General features: G+C 32.1%; 1 protein-coding gene across 8 annotated transcripts in view; it reads right to left on the bottom strand.

The window, feature by feature from the left end:
* Nucleotides 1–25,312, bottom strand: part of cpx (synaptic transmission protein complexin) — a 443,610-nt gene that overhangs the window by 373,077 nt on the left and 45,221 nt on the right. For 2 of the 8 annotated variants that reach the window (XM_076409240.1, XM_076409242.1), the window contains exon 2: nucleotides 22,240–22,277. The exons of the other annotated variants lie outside the window; for them this stretch is intronic. The gene's annotated coding sequence lies outside the window, so the exon portion shown is untranslated. The remainder of the gene's footprint in view (nucleotides 1–22,239; nucleotides 22,278–25,312) is intronic. 8 annotated transcript variants of the gene reach the window in all.

Genomic DNA, 25,312 nt, shown 5'->3' with positions numbered 1-25,312 from the left:
ATGTTGAATCGTTTGGGGCTTACTCACACAAACTTTTCGTTTTAGAAAAACCCATAAGAAAAAGTCTAGTGCTACTAAATCCGGAGATCTTCGTGAAATTAATCTACGCGGAGAAACGTCAATCAATAATTGAATTGTTGAACGAGCTGTGTGCGCTGTGGCCCCATCTTGCAGAAGTCACATGCCTCTAGTCCTTGCACTTCCATTTCAGATACAAAAAAGTTTCGAATCATGTCTTGGTGCCGTTCGGCAGTAACAGTAACTGCAACTATCATGTACTGTCGAAAATTCGCATGTAAACGATAAATTGTGGTTTTGTGAATCACTGGCCGATTAGAATATTTTAAAGGCAATTTCCGCTGAGTGGCAATAACGGAACGATTATTTCCAATAAATATTGTCACTATTTCAGATTGTTCTTATGCCGTATGTTTATCCATAATAAAATATGGACGTTTACACAACACAATGGTTAAAGCGAAACTGAGCTAAACGTCACGTAACCAAAATGACGCGAAATCGTAATGGTAACGGGACTTTTGCCCCACCTGTTATGACGAAGAAGCATCATCATCAAGTTCTAAAAGTATCTGATGAGCTTGGGCGACAAACTTCTTCAAATCATGCCAGAAAAATAACGAATGTTGAACTTTCCACGATTAGCGACTGTATGCAGTGAATAATTCAATAATTCTAAAGGAAAAGGTGTTATTTTCTGCGGAGAAATGTCAAAACCATCGAATTTAACAGTTAAATTACCTATTTAACTATTGTTGATATTGATAATTCATATCTCTCTCTTCACCTCGCTGATAACGCACACGTGAAAATCTAGTGCATCAGATTGATTAAATTCTTTTTTAAACGTGCCGTTTAACAGTGTTTATATAAAATAATATATACAAATCATGGCACGGCATATAAAACCATCCAGACCGAAAAAAGAGGGCAATAAAAGTCACTCAAGTACGACGGCTATATAAAAATCAATATTCAATTACCCATTATCCGATATTGCCCCGTTTGAATTTTTAGGGATGCCAACAACCGAAAAAAAAAACAATCTGAATATCTTCGAAAACTGTCGTTAAACCGGTTAATTCTCCGGGAACCGACAAACTCTCATAAAACCAGCGACAAGCCGGCTTGTTTTATGGGAGTTGATATCGGTTTTGTTTTCCCATATTATGATATATTAAATATTGACGGAATGGTATTTCTTCAGATAAAGCAAAAGCACAAACAGAACGGGAAAACCGGTCCCGGGAGGGTCGAAGTTTTCGAATTTTCCGTTGGCACGATATAGGGGGGAGGGGGGGCGGTAAACTGTCATTATAACTTGCCTTTAAGAGTTTCCGGACTTCTCCTTGACTTTTATTTCGCGTGTATGTGTGTGTGCGTGTGTTTGGTTAGGAGGGAAGCAATTTTCGAGGAAAAACCTATAATTTATTAGAAGTTGTGTAAAAATATTGAATATTGTGAACAAATAATAAAGTAACAATAGTAATGGACCTGAAAAAAGTTTTTTTTAGTAATATTCAACTTATTTGCGTATAACAGGTCAATTGAAAAGTCCCCGGCCTGACACTTAGATGGCGCTACTAGAATTAAATCCATATGTTTTTTAGTTAGCCCTAACGCTCAAAAGAAGCGTGTATAAATTTCACAGCTGTCGGATCATTAGTTAGTGGGTTATAGCATTTTGAGTGAAGCAACTTTTGTTATTGTGAAAAAAATGGATAAAAAGGAATTTCGCGTGTTGATAAAATATTGCTTTTTGAAGGAAAAAATACAGTTGAAACAAACACTTGATGCCGAGTTTCCGGACACTGCCCCAGGTAAATCAACCATCAAGGAATGGTATGCTAAGTTTAGACGTGGTGAAATGAACACCGAAGGTGGTGAACGCAGTGGACGCCCACGAGAGGTTGTTACCGACGAAAAAAGCGCAAAATGATTTTGAATGCCCGTAAATTGAAATTGAATCAAGTAGCAGAAACTCCAAATATATCAACTGAACGTGTACTTCATATTATTCACGAATATTTGGGTATGAGAAAGCTCTGTGCAAAGTGGGTGCCGCGCGAGCTCACTTTTGAGCAAAAACAACGACGAGTTGATGATTCGGGGCAGTGTTTGAAGATTATCAAGCGTAATAAACCCGAGTTTTAGCGTCGATATGTGACAATGGAGGAAACATGGCTCCATCAATTAACTCCGAAGTCCAATCGACAGTCATCCGAGTGGACTGCACATGATAAACCCGCTCCAAAGGGTGGGAAAACGCAACAGTCGGTTGGCAAGGTTATGGCATCTGTGTTTTGGGATGCGCATGGAATAATTTTAACTGACTACCTTGAAAAAGGAAGTACCATCAACAGCGAATATTACGTAGCGTTATTGGACAGTTTGAAAAACGAAATCGCCGAGAAATGGCCGACTGTTCCCAAAGACGTAAACAGGGGCCCCATCAACACATCAATGCTTAGGTTCTCCAGCTCCTATATAATGATGACTTAGTCAGATCAAAGAGATTAAAGCCATTTCATCTAGTTCAGTGAAGCTGTTAATAAAACTCATATAAAATAAAATTAAAAACAGTGACAGATGTTGAACCCAAAGTATCTAGCGTAGAATAAATACTTTGTAATTTTAAACTGTAATAAATTAAGATAGAAATAAACAGCTTATTAGTGTTAATTTACTAGATTACTAAAATTCTTTTAATATTGGACTAGCATGGTACAATACCTCTTTCTCGACCAGCGGCTTTCTAACTGGTGACTATATTCTCTAATCAAAAATATTTTCAGGACTGGTTTTGGCTGGGTGAGGTGGTGGGAGGGGGTCTAACCATTGTGCGTCGCGCGTTTGTCGGTGATATATTTAGTAGAGACTTTGATTTGGGTCCGCAGAGCAAAAAATAACGGCGGTATTCCTCTATTATTCGGAAAATAATTTATACTCGACAAAAACGCCAATCCGACGAGAGCGTTTTTGCCGGTAGCAAGAAGGCAAAAAATCCTTTGGTTCGGATACCGCCATAGCGAGCGGAACTCCGAAAGGTCTATTCGGAAAATTGTTTGCTTGTTTTTCCCGAGAAAAACTATATTTAATGTAGTATTGGGGAATATTCTGAATAGAGATACAACGGCGGTTTGGTTTCTATGGCTTCACGCTTAATTGAACATGATGCGAAGACGATATCGATCAATCGACTGTGATTACGTGACGTAAGGTGTGTATGAAGATGATGATTTCGTCACATTTCCACATAATAAACTCTACTGGACCAAACTTAGATTAACTAAACCAAAACTTAATTATTCTCTACTGAAATTATTAGTCTACAACCGAAAGCTCCATAACGTGGGGAATATGCCCCTAAGAGGATTTTTCAAAATCGAAATTATTTTCGGAGATATAGTTGTTTTAGTAACATGGCGTAAAACGAAACTTTTCCCCAAAACACAATTTCCCCAAAAGTACTTTTTTGGATACGCGAGTATTCCCTACCAATACATCCTTTATTCCAAATCACTTGTTTAACTTTGATGAGATAGGAATAATTTATAGAATTCATTATTATATCAATCCTCTCGAAAAAAGTAATTTCAAGAAAAACGCTTTTAAAATATTAAAACCAAGAAGTAAAATATAAAATTAAGAAACATTCATCATTGTCTGAAGAGAGTTAGTCAGATCTTATTAACAATCTATATAGTGATATACAATACTAGAAAACTACTCATCCAGACTAAAATATATAATATTGGTTTCGAGTCGAAATACCCCACAAATTATGTACAAAGACAGAAAATTACCAATAAAAATTGAATAAGCAAACACAGATCAAAGTGCTTAAAATATATACAAGAAAACTGAACAAAAAATGAAACTAAAATAATGAATGTTGTGGTAGTTGGATAAAGCAAGATGCAGGCTAAACGGTGGATTCATCATCTCTCTCAATTTTGACCGAGTAACCAAAGATATCGGAAGAAACACGACGCCTTTTTTATAGATAATTCAGCAATATTTAGTCACATGCATTAATTGATAAGCATAGAGAGTCAAAACAATTATAATAATGTAAATTAGAGGGCCAAACCAGGTTTAAACAGTTAATAATGCAAAATTCTTTCCAATTCCATAAAACAAATACAACTACTTATTTTAGAACATGGGTTTTGAAACCGTTTATTAAAAATTCCTCTGAAAATTCCTTTTTACGACATTAGATTGTTTAGTTTCAGCAATAATGCACAAATGAAATTAAATATTTCACTGCTAATTCACGTGGAGCCCAAGTATCGAGCTTGTTTTGGTATACAGTCTTATGTGAATGGTTCAAAACTGTTTTATGCTTGATGTTTAATTCCATAATGATGAATTAAATCGACTTATTCAACTACTGGTATTGAGGAAATACTACAACAATATGTTCGCAAAGAAATAGCAAGCAAATTCTTCCATCCCAAGTAAATGGATGAAAAGGAACAAGCTATAATTAGTGAGATAAGACTCTGTGTTAATATCATATTACTTTTCACTCTACTTTTAACTTTAACAGGAAAAAGTAATAGTCTGAGACCAATAACTAATGAACAAAATAATGAAAACTGCGTTTAAAGAAACCTTGACACTATAACAATAATGTTTGCCAATCATTCCATTTCAACGTTATTATATATCAATATAACATATTATCAATATATAAAATATTAAAATATATAAAATAAATTAAAAGAATAAAGAGAAAAAATATCCATGCACATAAAGTTTATTCTTAATGATTTTGTTTAAACAACAGTTTAAGAATATGTATTCCCATAGAGTTGACATAATTGGCTATCGAGATCGTACAACTTGATTCAGTTAGACTTTTTTTGCGAAGTTATACCGGCATATACCAACAAGTTGCAGTTTTCAAAACCAACTTAACTCAGTCCGTCGTTCAAATTTAGTTCGACTAATGGGACAGAGTTAGTGAAAATTAAACTACCCTCATCTGTGTCATCGTAGGAAGTCGCAGTAGATGTTTGAATGATGTTATATTCCATATATAATGCCAATAATACTACAGAATTTGTTTTATTTCAATTAAATATTGAATAATTTAAATATAACCTCGTATTGTGAAGCCTATAAGACCAAATATTAGTTTAAATAATCCACAAAATTGTTTCTTTTCATCTTATTATTAATTTATACAATTTTAGAAATATGTAGAAACACATATATGAAATATCTGGCCATATACTATTTTATACGTTCCTACAATTTCGTTATACGCTTTTTACACGAGAGACAAATATATGAAATATCTGGCCATATACTATTTTATACGTTCCTACAATTTCGTTATACGCTTTTTACACGAGAGACAAATAAATAAGAATCAAGTCATACACGATAATAGGCCATTGTCTGCCGCCAGACCGTCGAAATTATCTAAAAGGCCGTAGAAGACGAAAAAAACACCCCTTAGAGACCCACTCGACAAAGCCCCTACCCAATTATAATCCCATCCAGGGCCTAATCTAACACGCTTGTTATCTGCTCCTGTCGTTTCTGCCATTTGACAAGTTCTCTCAAAGTCAAACAATCAACAAAACTTGGACTTGACTGAGGGAACACAGACAATGCGTTGTCTAACGTAAATAGGTAGATAACCACCTGGTAATTAAGTGATACGAAAGCGTCTTTCATCTACTTACAAAACACGGAGCTCTGGGATTTCGATCTCTCGTCTTACGTGACTGTTCAGTACGGAAAAGTGTTTTGTTAGACGGAAAAAAGTGTAAGTTCTAAGAATTTATAGTTTGGAAATATAAAGGTAATTTACAAAAATGATTTTCGGGAACTATCGAAAGAAAACGACTATCGACTATTTAGTAATTAACTACTTTTTACTATCGACTATTTCAGTCGACTACTTTTATTCGAATAGTTTCAGTTTTTACTAGTTCATTCGACTGTTTTCCGCGACTAATCGACTACTTTAGTCAACTGAAACAACTGAAATCATATATGGATTATTTTTTGAAAAAATATCGATATATTTTTATAAAATAATCTTAGATAATCTCCTTTCATTGAAGTTTCAAAGAATAATAATTTTAATATATTCCTGATTATCGATAAATGGCACGATTAAAAAAGAAACAAAAACGTAAGAACATATTCGAATAAAATAGAAACGCACGAATTATATTATGTCATTGTTACTTTCCAAATATTAGAATAGGATGAAATATATTGGAGATTATTTGAAATGAAGTAATATCTACGGCACAGCAATTATACATACCTCCGTCTGTTATTACGATTGGAAAGAACAGTCAAAGCGAACATTAGACTGAAATGGTAATTACTGTTTTCAGTCAACTAGTTTTTTCACTGCCGACTACTTCGACTGTCAGTCGATAGTTCCCAACGCTAATTATTATCAAACTTTAGACAAACATTTACTTGAACTTACATAAATATAGCTAGTGCAAATAAAAAAAAATACATTTTTCGTTACATTTTGGCCTCGTCAAAATGGCCACGACTATTAGATCCCAAAAATTGAAATTTAACCTCATTATTCAGTGTTCAGTTTTCTCTGTTTTAGCACACTATATCAATGTCCAGTCTGTTTTCTTTATGAGTACTAGCTAGTTGATGTTTTTGATCGACACGAAATGTATTTTCCAGTATTTTATTTAAAAAGCGAGAATTTAAGGCACATTTAAACGTCATTTTCATTTCGATAACTTAATTTTTTTTATAACATCTTTATTAGATACGCTTAGTACAATCTTAATTTACAATTCATTTATTGCTACTTTTCCTATGTACTTGGATTAATTAACAAGCAAGATGAGTGCGAAAATACATCAATATGTATTCCTCAATTATAAAATTATAATTATTTATTAATTATTAACTTATAGCTAAAGTTTACACTAAACGTATACACTTTATATAAGTTCGTATGGTTTTGTTCGTTTCAATCTCCTGACATCATGGGAGCTGTCCAGCAAGTTGTATTGCTTCCACGTTACTATGATTTAGTAATCTTCTTTCGTGTTTCAAAGCGAAATCTTTGATAAATTCGCAAATCCATTTGATTTCCAGATCATCGTACAGTTCTTCATTAGTTACATAGCGAATTTCGATAACATTATGAAAAACTTATCTTTCTGTCATGTTATAGATTTTGGACGTCCAAATCTATTGCAGTCATAATTTACTCCATTAATATTACAAGCTACAAAAATTATCAGTGCATTAAAGGTCAACCACTTCCAAGGGGTTCAGAGTTACAAACGAGACAGTCAGAAAATTAAGGACTCTATGCTGGGAAAGGAAAGACAATAATCAAATATACTGAAATGATATATTCTACATTTGATATATTCTACCAATATATGTATGTTCCAACTATATGTATGCTACAAAGAAATATCAACATATTAGCAATAAATAATCATAAAGACATATTATATTAAATAACTACAATATACATCATAGAATCGTCACAACTATATATTTAATTAATTTGTTCTATGTAGGGACATTAAATTATAGAAGCATCCCATGTCGACAGATTTATATTTCTCCCAGAGAATTTATGAACTATTCTGGATACGCTTTAAGTCGTATAGTTATTATGCAAACTACAACGTGTGAGTTCCCATATCGGGCTTTTGTAACATCCAAGTATTGCCGAGTTGTTTTATATCTCGGCTTAAGTTTCAACTATCAGTTTTGGTTCATTTCCTTTAGGGAGACACTCAGTTATATGTCGAAAATAATACATTTTCCGAGAGGGAGAAGATATATGCTATATAGCCTGATTGTTAGGAAAAAAAGGTCTGACTGATGTTATTACTGTAGAGCAGATTAAAATATATATATGTCACTACAAACTTACCTCGAAATATTATAAAATTCATCACATTTTCTTGCATTTTCTTCTTCGATATCCAATAATCTTTTTTTTATTAGAAAATGGGATAAAATAGCTAAAGGAAAATGTATAATAACATAATATATTATTTAAGGCTTGTCTTCCGCTGAATTATTATGAATGCCTGAATTATTAAAGCGTTTCAAAAACCAAACAAGCTTCCAGTGCAATTGCTCATAAGGTCTGAGTCAACCATTATATTATATACGAACTGCTTTCGCTCTAGTTTTAAACTAGAATTAACATTGTATTTTATTTTAGAGATATTACGGCAAAATAAAAATTATGGCTTTCAAGTGTAAGATTAACTTTTTCTACACAACACATTTTTCAGATCAGAAAGGGCTAAGTCCGCCGAACTAGGGGTGAATGCTCCAAGAATTTGTACTTTATTTCCCTGATAATTCGATAATGAAAAATGATTATTTTGCTCTGTAATGAAGTCTTTTTACATTCAAAAATCTGATGCCAACATCTTCATTAGCAATTTCTGGACCCTAACTCATTTTATTGCCGAGATTTATCACCATTGATTCATACGCTTTACATAAAAATTATTTCTAAATCAGATTCCATAATATCCTTGTTCCATTGTTGTATATGTAGGTACAGTAAATTGCAGGAATATCCCTTGTTGAAAGATTTATATTTCTCCTAGAGAATTTATGGACTATTCTGGATACGGTTTCGTCGTTTAGTTATTATGCAAACTACAACGTGTGAGTTCCCATATTGGGATTTTGTAACATCCAAGTATTGCAGAGTTGTTTTATATCTCGGCTTAAGTTTAAGCTATCAGTTTTGGTTCATTTCCTTTAGGGAGACACTCAGTTATATGTCGGAAATAATACATTTCCCGAGGGGGAGGAGATATATGCTATATAGCCTGATTGTTAGAAAAAAAAGTCTGACTGATATTATTACTGTAGAGCAGATTAAAAAACATATATATCACTGCAAACTTACCTCGAAATATTATAAAATTCATCACATGTCCTTGCATTTTCTTCTTCGATATCAATAATCTTTTTTTTATTAGAAAATGGGATTAAATAGCCAAAGGAAAATGTGTAATAACATAATATATTATTTAAGGCTTGTCTTCCGCTGGATTATTATGAATGCCTGAATTATTAAAGCGTTTCAAACACCAAACAAACTTCCAGTTCAATTATTCATAAGGTCTGAGTCAACCATTATATTATATATGAACCGCTTTCTCTATCTCCGCTCTAGTTTTAAACTAGAACTGAAATTGTATTTCATTTTAGAGATATTACAGAACGAAATAACAATTATGGCTTTGAAATGTAAGATTAACTTTTTCTACACAACAAATGATTCTGTGTGCCGAACTAGAGGCAAATACTCCACGAATTTGTAATTTATTTCATTGATGATTCGATAATAAGTCTTTCTACATTTAAAAATCTGATGCTAACATCTTAATTGTCAATTTCTGGACTCAAACTTATTTTGTTGCCAAAATTTATCACCATTCATTCATATATTTTACATAACAATAATTTTTAAATTAAATTCAATAATGACATTGCCCCATTTTTAGTTAATGAGAGTCGTAGTATTATTAGCAGAGTTTTTGAAAACGAAAATTTCGTCCAAAATATTTCTCGCACTTGCCTAAATATTATTTGAAACTACGTGACAATCTAATTTTTCTACTATCAAAATAAGATTGGTATTTATACAAGAAAGTGGATCCAGAAAATGATAATATACACACACAAAAGTAAATATTTTAAAGTATTCAGGAAATCGACCCAATGCCTAATAGAATCTTCAAAAAGATGAAGATTCAGAAGAAACAATTACAGATATAAATATTATATATATATAGCATAAACTAGTAACGCAAGATCCACTCATTAACCAGTTATTTTTTAGAATCTCTCGTCACTTAGTTATGATATAGTTTTATTTATGTATATTCATATTGCAATTATAAATTGGTCAAAAAATTTACAGACAAACTATTAATGAATACCAGGTTATTATATTCTATCTCGAAAAAAATCAATAGAACTAATTGAAATTCATGGCATCTTTGCGATAAACAGTGCCAAAGGCAAACAACAAAACTACTAATAATGACCAATAACACAAATCGCAATGCGAGCAGCAGCAATCGTTAGAAATGAGACAATACAAACAACAAAACAATCAATTCTATCTCGTATTGTTATGCATTATCCTATACAAATTGTATATTTTGACAGTGAACAAATTACATAAAGAAATTTCATTAACCTATCCAACTTTTAGGGTTCGAGACTACTGATAATGATGGATCTCTTATGATACCACCAACAACATAAAGCTATCTCTGGGATCAGAATGCAGTTTGACTATAAATTTTAATCCACAGTAATCACCTAACCACTGTAGTAGATGAATTTTTAAGATTTTGACCCCAATAATATAATTTCCATCATAATTTCCCAATGATTTTGAGTACTTGCTTACTTTAGGTGCTTGATATCACACTACTTTCTTTTTTGGCTTAGTAATCATAACGATCGTAACCAACAATACCAACTTGTGATGGTATACACATTGCAACTCTTAATTTGCCTGATGTCTGATATATGTCTTATTTCGCCTATATAGTGGAGATCAATGGGTGGTCTGATGGCAACCTAATGCAATCACAGTGCCGCAGGGACTAGAACACTTAGGATGATAAACCCAAGTTTTGCCTTTAACATTCCCAACGTTATGGGAACTTGCAGTGATATTCGTCTACCGAGCTTCTAGATGGATTTCCCACGTGGTTATGCTTCTTGAGCAGTTTGCATAGATAAATATATGAAAATAAAGAAAAACACTGACCATAAGTTATACACAGTTGATTTAATGCTTGCATTATCACGACTAACGTGAGCCTAACTATTATAACGCGACTCTGAAATTATTCCTCAACTATATACTGGTTATCTCATCTTAAACAACATAAAATATTAGTTTGTTATATTGTGGAAACATCCATTTTGATCTGATAACTTGACGATTACACAACGCTTAAAAATACTGCATTCGCGGGTACGAATGGGGAGAGGCCTGAGATTTTGATGGAAACACCAGCGAACTGCCAAACATTTCCACGCGATAACCAGGATTGAAAATGGCCAAACAATGAAATACGCAGCTGGAAAATACTGACGCTATCTGCATATATTCAAACGCTAATCGGGCTTCGACACATATTTTACAGCATTGATTGGAATCCGATGTTTAATTGATTCGGCTGTGCAGCGTTTGAAAATGCTGGTGCACACACGGTGGCAGATTTATGCCGACTGCAGGAAATTTATGAACAATTTCGGCAAGGTTTCAGTTTGCCAACAATATTAAGGCCCGTACCGAAAATACAATTTATAATACGCAATCGCACAAAAAGTAATCATAAATCAAACTGTTTATTTCTTGTATAAACGCATAGTTGTATTCAAAACGGTAATGAGAAAACAAATATCGTTTTACTATCCAATAAATTGTGAAAAAGAATAAGAAAACAAAAAAAACATAGCTTAGTCATAGGCTGAATAATGCATAAATTATAGATCTCAATAATTCATTTAATATTTCATTTTTTAGTAATCAATCAAGCAATGTTCTAGAACAATTAAATAACTAACTGATCGGCTACCAAAAAACAAAAAAGAAGAAATGGAAAAAACACCATATCCTACCATTAATAGAGGAAAAGAATATCAAGTCCAAGAAGGAAAAAGAAAAATTATTGCGAAAGCAATCTAAAATAATGGTCAATTTTGCTGATCACACTGCAGTTATTGATTAACACGATATAATTAATACTTGGACTAAAAGATTTCACATCTATTTACACGAAAGTAACTCTAAACATGTAATTTTTAACGATAAATAGAAGCTGTACTTGCCTGTTAGAATAAGCGATACCCAGATCAATTTTGCTGACTCAGATAAGTATTGGGGAATGACCTTAGGTGCTACACCTTGCTGGAAAGTTCATGTTAAAAAGAACCGAGAAAAGCTTAATATCGAACAGGAGAAAACATATTGGCCAATTGGAAGAAATTCCAAGTTGTCTATATATAACAAACTGCTACTATATAAAAGACCAGTGTTTATCGAAGTACTAATAAACAGTGACAATTTCAACCTGAACTAGAAGCTACAGGCAGCTGAAAATAAAGCTTGTCTCTATTTAACCTCTACTTACATTATAATCTTAGTATATGTATATAATAATAAACGGTATAGATAGCTACACAACTAATTCTGTAGCTTGGATATGATGATCATGTTGTTGATCATGACCCCAGCCACCCAACTATTTTTATGTTTATGATTTGACAAAGAAAACAGAAAGCAGTAAAATTATTGAAATTTTATATACTTCAGCCATGTTTAAATATCTAGCTGAAGACACAACTGCGAATATACGAGGAGAGAAAATGCTTTGGTATAGGACCCACAGAAAAATATTTGAGCCAAAACAAAACAAGACTGTTTGTGAAGTGTTGTATATCATAGCCATTATTCAGTTTGTGTAAGTACATGAGATTTCGAAAAAATAATGCTGATGTTCGAAAAACTAGTCATTAGTACAAATAAGGCAATAAAAAGAGTTCATCTTCATTGGACCACAATATATTTAAGATACAACTGATCTAATCCAAAGTTCATGAGGTCTATTGCACCTTTGGCACATTTTGTCCTCAGCTTTGTAGAAGATCAACATCAACTGATTTCCTTATACATAATATTTTGGTCTATTTTCGTACAAATTTTTTTAAAAAATTGTAACTTAGGATGTAATGTATATGTAAAATATTTGACTCTTTCCCGAAATATCGTCAGGGAAAGCTAAAATATATGCTATACGTATTGAAATATATACTATAAATATTTAAATATGTAACTACTTATGCTAACCCTGAAATAATCCTGGCTCAGTGGTGAAACCTGCAATTATTCGATATTTATCATAATTTATCTGGCAATGATGCACCGTTCTTTACATCTACAATAATTTCAATTTAATGCTTTGTTCACTATATGGTCTGAATTCATTCAATTTGATATTATTATCTAGTATGATGCTTACTACATATTAATCAATAAATTATATATTAGAATACACAAGTTAATTGCCCATGTTATATAATACAGATAAAAAATATAACATCATTAAGTCAACGATGTGTATACAAGAAATAACTCACTGAAACACAACGTTATTAGTTTGATTTCCACAGAGCAACAGCAGGAAATCAATAGATTTCTACAACAATAAACTATGTTTGTTTTAGGGAAATATTAAGCCACGAAATTTCAAACATCGACCTAACGAAATGTTTACAGGTTATAGTTTACATAACTGAATCCGGGCAGGAATGGTCGATAGGTTCGCTAAAGACTACATCATATTTATGCCAGTACAGGCGCATCGAATCTGAGCAATCCAAATTGATTCTGTAAAATAAACGCCGAAAGCCAACGAGAGCCTGACAGAATATACGACCATGTAAATGACAAATTTAATTGTATGTATATATGTTACGTCTCTCGACTACTACGTCATTGGCAATTAGTTGAAATTCGTACCACGAAATTTCTCGTTCAAGAGATAATGACAAATGCTTGCAATAAAAGCCCTCGTTCATATTGAAACATAAAATACACCAGGAATGACTTAACAATTCGTAACTAATAAAGTAAAATAAATAAATAAATAAAGTAATAAAATAAAATGTTTAAATAAAATATTGTTTCTACATCTATGCCAAAACTAATGCATATATTCAATCAGCTCTAAAAAATCATTTATAAGGCCTATGCATTAATTCATTGTCTTAATGCCTTGAAAATATCTGAATTTTTACCAAGTAAATCTCTTTTGACAGGTGCTTTACATTTTAATACTGCTCTCGATGTTTTAAAAGTGGTAATTATCATACCGAAGGTAAAGGGCGAAACAGTGATAGCATAACAACAATAACAAGCAAAGACATGACAATGTTGTTCTTCAGCAGAACAACGCTCGACCACATGCTGCAAAACCGGTGAAAACACACTTGGAAATATTAAAATGATAAGAGCTACCCCAGCCGCCGAATTCTCCAGACCTTACACCCTTTGATTAATACTTGCTCCAACATGAGTCGTAACCTATCTGAGCGGTGCTTCACTTCTTATGAAGATATCAATAAATGGATAAATTCGTGGATAGCTTCAAATGATATATCATACTTTCGAGATGAAATCTCAAAGCTGAAAAAGCTTCAAATTCAAAAAAAAATCGTTTAAAACTAATGTACAGGCCTAATACAAAACTAGTGAACAATAACACTGAATCCTTCTGAAAGATGCTTGTAACTTGCATTGTCAATTTAGTTTAGTAACATTCGTTTTCGGACTGTGATAAATCCCGTTCAATTATACTGAAAAAAAACTCCACGAATGTTTTCCATTGGCCAAATCTTCGTAAATTAAAACTATAATTAATGAAATGAAATATTACAATACCTATTAATCTGATGTAAATGTCTGAATATTATCAATGTGATTTACATAAAACGATGTAGATTACACTTAATCCAAACTGTCCAAACATTTCCTATAGGCGCCGCAGATCTGTCACCATATTCAGGTATTACGGCCTCAGATCGATTATACATTCGAATGCCAAGCGACGCCGTGAAATACACATTGATGGCCACGTAACAGCTCGAATATTTTACGTGTATAAGGCTGGCGAGAAAATAGTTTTGGTTTTTCGAGAATTGATCAATGAAAAAGTCTTGTCTTCCATCATGACATTCGTTAGTAAGATTTTGGCTGGGAAGGTTTGATTCAAAAGCTCTCTTAATGATATAAAGCTGGAAAATTAGGTGGGTCAGTTCTTTCAAATACCTGAGGAATCCCAGAGTGGATTATGGTTTTACCAGAAATTAAAACGGCACATATATTATTTGTTATCAACAAAACCGAAATTACGTCTTCCCCAAGACATTGTTTGTTTTACAAAATTTCATTATTGTCAATTTGTTCTTCAATATATTTTTCAAATAATTATGAGATTTTTGATCGAGCTGAAATTATAAATTTCTGCAAACTGTATGCCAAACAGTACCATACACGTCAAATTTATCTCAATAGATTATTAATGAGCTTAAGCTAAAGCAAGTGTCGAAGAAGTGGCATCTAGTGAAAATCTAAGGAAGAATTAGAAATTGAAACAGAAAGAAACTGATATACTTTAATTATCACCCAATTAACTATTAGAGCAGCTCAATATAAAACTTGGCAAAAAAAGTCTGATTTATAACAATTGTTTCATAGTTTTACGAAATCACATACACCATATATTGAATATTGAATAACCTAGTATTCAATTTCTCTACAATTTAATTTTGCTTTTTGAATAAAATTTTATGAAAAGCAATTTATTAAAAGACAAAACAATTAGTCTAACGCCAATAAAAAATATAAATTCCGTATCAGGTACCTGACAATGCTGACAGTATTCAAACATTAAAACTAACGGTGACTTGATAGAAAACACTTTCCATTGCTTAATGTATAATTAATATTATACTACATGATGTTTATTTATTGCTAAAGTAGAGAGAAAGAACGGAGAATCATTGTCAAATAAATTATGATAAATATTCAGTATGTCAACATTTATATTACATAACTTTTCGTTGCCATACTACGCCAGGAAAAATATTACATCGCAACCCCAAAAACTTAAAAGGCAATTACTAGATAATATTCACACTAGATAATATTTATGAAATGCTGAATTCAGACTATATAGTGACCAAAACATTAAATTGGTATTATTGAGGTTGCAAAGAACGGTAAATCATTGCCAGATAAATTATGATAAATATTGAATAAATGCAGATTTCACTAGTTCAATCTTACATCACTAGTCCATAGATACCATAATCAATTATATATTTCAACATTTATAGTAAATATTTCAACATATATAGTATATATTTCAGCTTTCTGCGGCCATATTTCAGTGAAAAGTAAAATTATATAATCCAGATCCAAAGTTCCAGTTTAATATTTTTCAATTTAATAAGAAACACATAAATAATTGCCATAAGTCAAAATATAATGAGTACCATACCATAAACATTTCTTAAGATAGAAATATTTACTAGGTGGGGAATACCACAATGATCTGAGGACCTTATCACGTATCAGACCAAGTCACAGATAGCATAAGTAATTAGCAAAAATATACAATAATCTTAACTAGCAATAGCAAATTATTGAATCCACGTCCAAAGTTCGAATTTTATTTTATTTTAATTTACTATAAAAATCATAAATAACGCTCATATTCCAAAATATGATGAGTATAATAAACATTTCTTAAGATAGAAACATATATTAGGTGAGGTGAAAATATTGATTTTGATATAAGACTCATCATTGCTAGAAAGCTGTCTTAAATTGTGTGCTTAAAATTTAAAATTTTCAACCATAAATTTAAATAATTCAATAGACACTTGAATCATTTTCTAGTTGTTATTATATTTAATTGTTAATATATTTTCAATATGAAAACTGACTAACTGCGCTTTACAAAGATACAAAAATGCTAACATTTTACTGAATGTTTCGCATTGCGAAATAGAAATAAATCAATCGAAATAGGTTAACTATTTAACGTGGCAAACTGAAAAATCCGTAAAACCCATTAAACTACCTGAAATCCAGCGATAACTATGCAAATAAGAGCCGGAATGTTTAAAAACAGTTTTACGCGCGCTTTTACAATGGCTTTATCGTTATAGTATAACCGACTCCCGTCATTCACACAGTATCAAAATTATTGGGGCAGTAAAATATAAAAATTATTACTCTTATAGAGGCGACACAAAACTTTAATCTGCACTAATAATAAAACAATCGACTCGATAAAGTTGAAGAGGACTGGCTATAAAACACTGTCCATAAACTATTATATAGTTTTCGAATAACAAAAATGCTACCGTCTACAGTTAACTAATATTGGGAATTTATTGTTAATAATTGTCTTGTAAGCTACGTTTTTGTTGTCATCAAAAGAAAAAAATTATTGCTCCATCCACCCTACTTTCCAGATTTAGCAAAACAACCTTACTAAAGTTCAGAGAAACTGAATTTTATTATAGAATGTAATGTATTTCCAAATGCAACAAAATTATTTATTACTAAGCTCGAGTTACTTTTCTCAAGTAACTCCACAATACACATACAGATGTAATGATACAGATGCTACAGTGAACGTGAAAATGACCTGTAGACGTTTCCATTCATCAAAGAGTTCTGTAAATAGGTGCACTGAAGATATCCTTTTAATTAAATGAAGATTCTTACTTGAGTTGAATGTTGAACTACAAGACTATGAAAATTTGTTTCCTTTGATGTAGAAAAAATACCAATATTTCCACGTTTGTTTGTTTTAAAAAATTAAAAATGTTTTTAGTTTTCATTGACTATGCACACATTATAAAATCAAAAAACTAAACGAACGTTAGTCTACATCAATAGAGAATAAGTCCAAAAGTAGACAACAAAAGAATTTTATGACTCTATTCATCAAGGATGACATTCAGTCCAGCGTTGTTCTTTTATTTTTATACATTTCTAGTCAAAAATGTAACTTTCCTATCAAAATAGGCGTCAACTGCTTCAGAAGACAATAACTTCATCACTTGCGACAAAAATTGTTTATCTGGTGTATTTCTCTGTAGTCTGCAAATAACCAATAATCACTGGAAGATTAATCACCACACTCGACCAGCGTATTCCTAATCTTAAGTCGTATATAAAAAATAACACATTGTCAGAACTTTTTGTAATTGAGGATATTTCTTGACCACTGTGTCCAAAAACACCATGTTATCTTATGTTATTAATAATTTCATGACCTTTTAATGGGCTGTGTTCAAGACAATAATCGTTGAGGGCTTTCCATCGAGTCCATGTTTAACTGCTCTCTATCCTGGTGAAGCCCTTTATATTTAGCCAACCAGACTTTTGCAGAGACTGGAATAATTTATTTTGAATTTTAATTCCTGTAAAACTCTAATATAAAGCTACCATTGACTACAAATTTTACACACAATTAAAATAAATCGAACCTCCTCAATATATAACTTTTCAACAAAAAACAGACAAGGTTAAGGTTCGATCTCTTCGCCTATTCTTTAGTGTATTCATAATTATATATATATATATATATATATATATATATATATATATATATACATATATATATATATATATATATATATATATATATATATATCCTATTATATATTTCTTGACCACTGTGTCCAAAATCACCATGTTATCTTATGTTATTAATAATTTCATGACCTTTTAATGGGCTGTGTTCAAGACAATCAATGAACAAAATAGTTTTTAATTTAAAATAATCGTTGAGGGCTTTCCATCGAGTCCATGTTTAACTGCTCTCTACCCTGGTGAAGCCCTTTATATTTAGCCAACCAGACTTTTGCAGAGACTGGAATAATTTATTTTGAATTTTAATTCCTGTAAAACTCTAATATAAAGCTACCATTGACTTTAAATTTTACACACAATTAAAATAAATCGAACCTCCTCAATATATACCTTTTCAACAAAAAACAGGCAAGGTTCGATCTCTTCGCCTATTCTTTAGTGTATTCATAATTATATTTATATATTTATATATACATATATATATATATATATATATATATATATATATATATATATAATATCCTATTATATATTTCTTGACCACTGTGTCCAAAAACACCATGTTATCTTATGTTATTAATAATTTCATGACCTTTTAATGGGCTGTGTTCAAGACAATCAATGAACAAAATAGTTTTTAATTTAAAATAATCGTTGAGGGCTTTCCATCGAGTCCATGTTTAACTGCTCTCTACCCTGGTGAAGCCCTTTATATTTAGCCAACCAGACTTTTGCAGAGACTGGAATAATTTATTTTGAATTTTAATTCCTGTAAAACTCTAATATAAAGCTACCATTGACTTTAAATTTTACACACAATTAAAATAAATCGAACCTCCTCAATATATACCTTTTCAACAAAAAACAGGCAAGGTTCGATCTCTTCGCCTATTCTTTAGTGTATTCATAATTATATTTATATATTTATATATACATATATATATATATATATATATATATATATATATATATATATATATATATAATATCCTATTATATATTTCTTGACCACTGTGTCCAAAAACACCATGTTATCTTATGTTATTAATAATTTCATGACCTTTTAATGGGCTGTGTTCAAGACAATAATCGTTGAGGGCTTTCCATCGAGTCCATGTTTAACTGCTCTCTATCCTGGTGAAGCCCTTTATATTTAGCCAACCAGACTTTTGCAGAGACTGGAATAATTTATTTTGAATTTTAATTCCTGTAAAACTCTAATATAAAGCTACCATTGACTACAAATTTTACACACAATTAAAATAAATCGAACCTCCTCAATATATAACTTTTCAACAAAAAACAGGCAAGGTTAAGGTTCGATCTCTTCGCCTATTCTTTAGTGTATTCATAATTATATATATATATATATATATATATATATATATATATATATATATATATACATATATATATATATATATATATATATATATATATAGTGTCATAATTATATATTAGAAAAGTAGTTAAATAATCCCTTCGAATCCCCAAATCGGAAGGAAACTTGCCCCGTTCGTGCAGACAGTCCCCGCCCGAAAACGAGAAAAGACAATAAAAAATGAAAAAAATAACGGAAACAGATTATCCCGGAAGAGAAATACGCCCGGCTTTCGACTGGATGGGCCTTTAATCGTTTAGTTTAAAGCCTTTTTATTAGCGCCAAGGGCAGAAATCTCCGAATTTCTTAAACGCCAACAATGGAGGCGCCGAAAAAAAATTAAAGAGAAACCGAGAAAGAGAGAGAGAGACCGGATCGTCCCCGTGCCGGGACGCGGGACGCCGTTTAATTTCGCGCAGGTTATTAATTGGCTGTTTGACTGAAAAATGGCTCCACTTTCGCGAAAGAAAAACCGAAACATCGCTGATTAATCTTCGCATTGTGACGGCGCCCGAATGGGGTAGGAATGGTGTTGCCCGAGAAAAAGGATATAATTAGTCCTGGCCGGGTTCTGATTTCGATTTAAAGGCTAGAGTTTCGGCCGTGGATGGCGAAAGGGGGAGGGGGAATGGAGGGCCGATCAAAAAAAAAACGCAATTAACTATAAAAGACGCGGTTTAGAAAGAGAGACGTTTTCATTGATTCCTTCTAATTGGGACTCAAATGTACCAAATCTATAAACTGTTTTGTTTTAGAGAGTTTAAATCGTTAATAGTCAAGTTTATCGACGATTTTAATATTCATTTTAACATACGTGCAGTGATATCATTTTTTTATTATTCTTTTACACCGTTTTTACAGTTAGTAGTAATCTTCTAATAAAGCTCTTAAAATTTCATGATAATACTCATAAGTTTGTGAGTTATCGTGCTAAGATTGACACTATCCTTGTTATGTTCAAACCAATGGATCAAAATCAATTTTATGTTTTAATTTTACACTGCTTCTTGATGGGAAAAATACCGTTCAAGCGAAGAAATGGCCTGAAAAATGTTATAAGGACTCCGCTCCATCACAAACAACAATAAAACGTTGGTTTGCCGACTTTAAACGTGGTCGAGACACCGATATGTAGAACGTAGTGGACGCCCAAATGAAGTGGTAACAGCAGAAAACATAAAAAATCCACAAAATCGTTGTGAGTGATCGAAAAGTAAAGTTACGTGAGTTAGATAACATCGTAATGATATCAAAAGAACGTTTTTGAATCGATATGTGACAATGGATGAAGCAGGGATCTATCACTTCACTACGAAATCCAAACGATCCTCACGATGAGTGGACAGTAACTTATCACAGGCCTATTTTGGGGCAAAAAATAAATCATTCTACAAAAGTTGTATTAAAATGTTAGAGCAGTGCTGGAATGATTCTGTGGCTCTCGATGGAAATTACGAATGACGAACAAAAACCCGTTTTTTCTTTGTTAAGCCCGGGACTTTTCAAGCCATATGTTATGTCCAATAGGCAATAAGTCTTTGATGAGATTTCAATATAGATATCCAATAGACAGAACAAGTGATCTCCTGTACAAACTTATAAACTTTACTCTATGTGTCGATTAATCAAGCCGGGTTCTAGTAAACGATTTAACCTACGCACATATTTAATTATTTGGCGAGTGTATTCAGTTACACTAACACTCTTTCAGAATACTTTACACTGGCACGTGGCGTCACCGATGGCACGTAACACTTTATTTTATAATCTCTGAAGTGCAGCTACGTTGGATTTGCTAGTAATACTCCACACTTCGACACCATATATCCATATACCCTAACAATTGATTTAGGGCGACTAAATTATTATGGACAGTACCAATATTTATATAATTTATCGTTTATTATATTTGAATAAACGATGCTGTTTTAGAGGGTTATTTTAACTTAAATGGGTACCGATATCATTAATATTGTTTTTGTAAAGTGGTAACACAGTATACGCTTGTCATTTGACAACTGTCGGACGTTTCCTATCATGCAAAATTGTCGTTGTATTGTATTGTTCATCCTCGAAGACATTTTGTTTTTAAAATTACCCTACATATAAATATAAGTAACTTTTCTTAAGTAATTTCTAACTGGAATGTTGGCGAAACTTCACTAATACAACTAAACACTTTGAGACTAAAACTGACAATGACAAAATTTTAAAATGTTATCATATATTGGCAATGTTATTTATGTTATTGCCATGAGATGGCTAAGTCAGCGTTAAATATTTTTTTTACTTAATTAAATTTGAGATATAGCGACAATATTATTATGAAACATATAAAAAGGAAACATAAAAAATAAATTACGAACCCTAACCCTACATATTGTCGTCTGAATTACACCCAATTAACATCCATTATACAACGTTAATAAATCGTTATCTAATTTCCATTCATTAATTTCCATAATAAAATATGTTTATTAAGCGATTTTTTGGATGAAAGGGGTTAATTACTTTTTAAGAAAATTAATATTAACGGCAAAACAGTTTGCGACAAACAAGTGTAATGTCGAGGAGGCCGGAACGGCCGAATGAATTATTCTATCGGAGCTTTGAAACTTCAAAAAAACAGACTTACCCAAAGCCTAATTAAATATGGACAAAGGACACACTAACCTGAAACAAAACAAGGTTTTAATTAATTTTAATTCGTTTTAATCTAGCACTTTCTTTTATAATATTACTCGAGCTATGTGGAGTGTTGGAAATATAATGGTTTTTTGGTGATCATAACCATTTTATTTACACAAACAATACGAATAATTAGTAATTTGTTATCGGTGGTGAGGTACTACCTAATTTAATCACGACAAATATTGTATTAACTAAGAAATTCTAAAGAAAAAGATGATAATGTTTCACCAAGATAATACACTAAGTAGTGTAGTATTTTATGACAATTCTACGTATTTATTTTACCTGGAATAATAATTATTTCCACAAACAAATGAACTTGGAAGAAATATTGGCGTTTAAAATAGTTTAACAGACCCATTGAAAAGTCCACGGCCTGACACATAGATGGCGCTACTAGAATTAAATCCATATGTTTTTAGTTAGCACTAACGCTCAAAAAATATGAATATGGCGTGTATGAATTTGACAGTTGTCAGATCATTAGTTCGTGAATTATAGCATTTTGAGTGGAGCAACTTTTGTTATTGTGAAAAAAATTGATAAAAAGGAATTTCGCGTTTATAAAATATTGTTTTTTGAAGGGAAAAAATACAGTTGAAGCAAAAACTTGGCTTGATGGCGAGTTTCCGGACACTATCCCAGGAAAATCACCCTATCACCCTTGAAGGGAATTATGTTGAATTTAAAAAATTCATTTTTCCAAAAAAATATATTCTACTATGGTAGGCCGGGGACTTTTCAATTGACCTGTTAAATTTAAAGGCGCGGTAAAATGCTCCAGTTTGTTTGGGTGTTTATTGTTTTGGTTACACTGGACCGTTTTGTACATAACATATATATATCGATGCAATCAAGCTTCGTATTTTCATTTGAAAGCAATAGGGTTATAGGAAATAAGGTTAAATCTTGCAAGGTGTGAACCAGCCCATGTAATTTATACATAGACAATGTATTACTGTGAAGACTATTATGATGTAAGTATTTACCATCCTAACTACCTTTAATAATGTCTGAAGTGTCTCATAAATGTAAACTAGAGAAATATAGCACTAATGTAACAGATAGGACGTATTAAAATGATGCAATGTGAAAATGATTATTGAGAAACGCTATGTAACGTCAGTATTTCCGAACGCCTGGTGTTTTTTATGCTTTTATTTCTACTAAAGTCATAGTAATCACAGTTGTAATTTTAAAAAAAATGCTATATTATTATTATTATAAATTAATATATCTGTAGACAATTACAAATTACTGTAATCATATTTTATGGACAGAACAACTGTTTCTTAATAGCAAAATGTTAATTAAATTGTATATTATACGAAAACAATTAAAAATCACTATGACCTCAGCTGTACCATAGCTTATTGGAAGAATAGTAATCATCGTAAGTAATATACACCAAATACTATTCCCACTATCGTCTGCCCTGATTTATCATCGCCATTGTTAATTCAAATAATATTGAGAATGATATACACGTAAAAAGTGTCTCGAAAGGTTAGTATATAATTAATATATAGGATAACTGTATGAAATGGTATTGTAGAGTGTGAGGGATTTGTGTACATATATATATATATATATATATATATATATATATATATATATATATATATATATATATATATATATACTGTATAATAAACTGTAGTTTTAAGTTCTTCGATAATATACACTAAATGCATTATAATATTAATATAAATTATAACATTTTCATTTATTGATTTAGTTACATTAAAATTTTGGTATATGCCAAAGCCAATATAAACTAAAATTAATAAATAAATTTTGACGACATGAATTCAACGTTTTATTAGATAAACTATATTTTATTTTTACACCTTATACAAATACTCTTAAGGATCCAGAACATGATTTGTGAGAGAATTCTGATTAAGCCCTAGGTTCGAGACATCCCAATGAAATAACACGTTAATATATTTTCCTAGAGCTGGTTGGTCGAAAATAACATGATCGTCGTTGGCTTGAAGCTGAAAACCGAGCTATTAGCCGAGACGAAATGAATAGTGACAAAGCCCGACGACTGACGACATAGTCCAGATTAAGAAAATAAGCGGATTTATCAAAGAAGCAGCCGGAGTCTTTGAACGTCGAGAGCCGGCCCGTTCCGGCCTCTAATTGGTGAAAAACGACGACGATGATAACAAGGTTAGAATCACGTCTTCGCTAAATGCGCCCGATCCCCCGCTCGATACGGTTGATTTACTTGGAAACTGTCAGTTAATTAAGGGGCCAGAACGTCCTAATACAATTAATTGAAGACAAACAAGACCCGACAGAAGGCGTCCGAGCCATCGGTCCTGTTTATTCGTCCCCGGATCCATCGGGAAGGTCATCTCCACGGGACCTGGTGAGCGGCGAGGAAGTTGATCGATTACTTAATCCGTTACGTGGGTCGGGAAGGCGCAGAACAATGGCTTTTACATGTTAACAACGATATATATTGGTGAAAACGCGAAATATCAATGTACGTATATTTTGCAAGAATTGGCAACGTTGCAAGTTCAAATCCTTAAAAGTATCGGCGTAATAAATAGTACGAGTAAGTTGCATAATAAATAAAAACTAAAAAGAGGACATAAAACAATTATCCTGAACAGCTATGAACGGTAGAAATGACAAAGAAACAAAAAGAGTACATTCCTATATACAAAAGGTATATATATATATATATATTTGAACTGATTTGTTTTAGGATCGAATAAACCGACACATCGACAGAGGTTAAACGTATGTATGGACAACAAAACAAAACAATAACGAAAAAGCGCGTTCGCCAGTACATATGACCAGTCTCCTGCGATTTGGCGAATATTACGCTGCTGTCTTAAGGGTGCTATCAGCGATACCGATACCCGTAATTTCCCAGTGGGATAGCGGGCGTATGTAAGCAACGTTGCCAAATTATGATTAATGCATGAGTTTATTGGAAAAATCCGTGCTGTTGGCTTTTGTTAGACGATAGAACAATGAAAAATGTACTGTCG

The sequence above is a fragment of the Rhynchophorus ferrugineus genome, unplaced genomic scaffold, assembly GCF_030347505.1.
Source record: "Rhynchophorus ferrugineus isolate W39M unplaced genomic scaffold, kcgeb_rfMv2 rfM7, whole genome shotgun sequence".
Lineage (NCBI taxonomy): Eukaryota > Metazoa > Arthropoda > Insecta > Coleoptera > Curculionidae > Rhynchophorus > Rhynchophorus ferrugineus.
The sequence above is the reverse complement of the archived record's forward strand: the minus strand, read 5'-3'. Positions and strand labels throughout refer to the sequence as shown.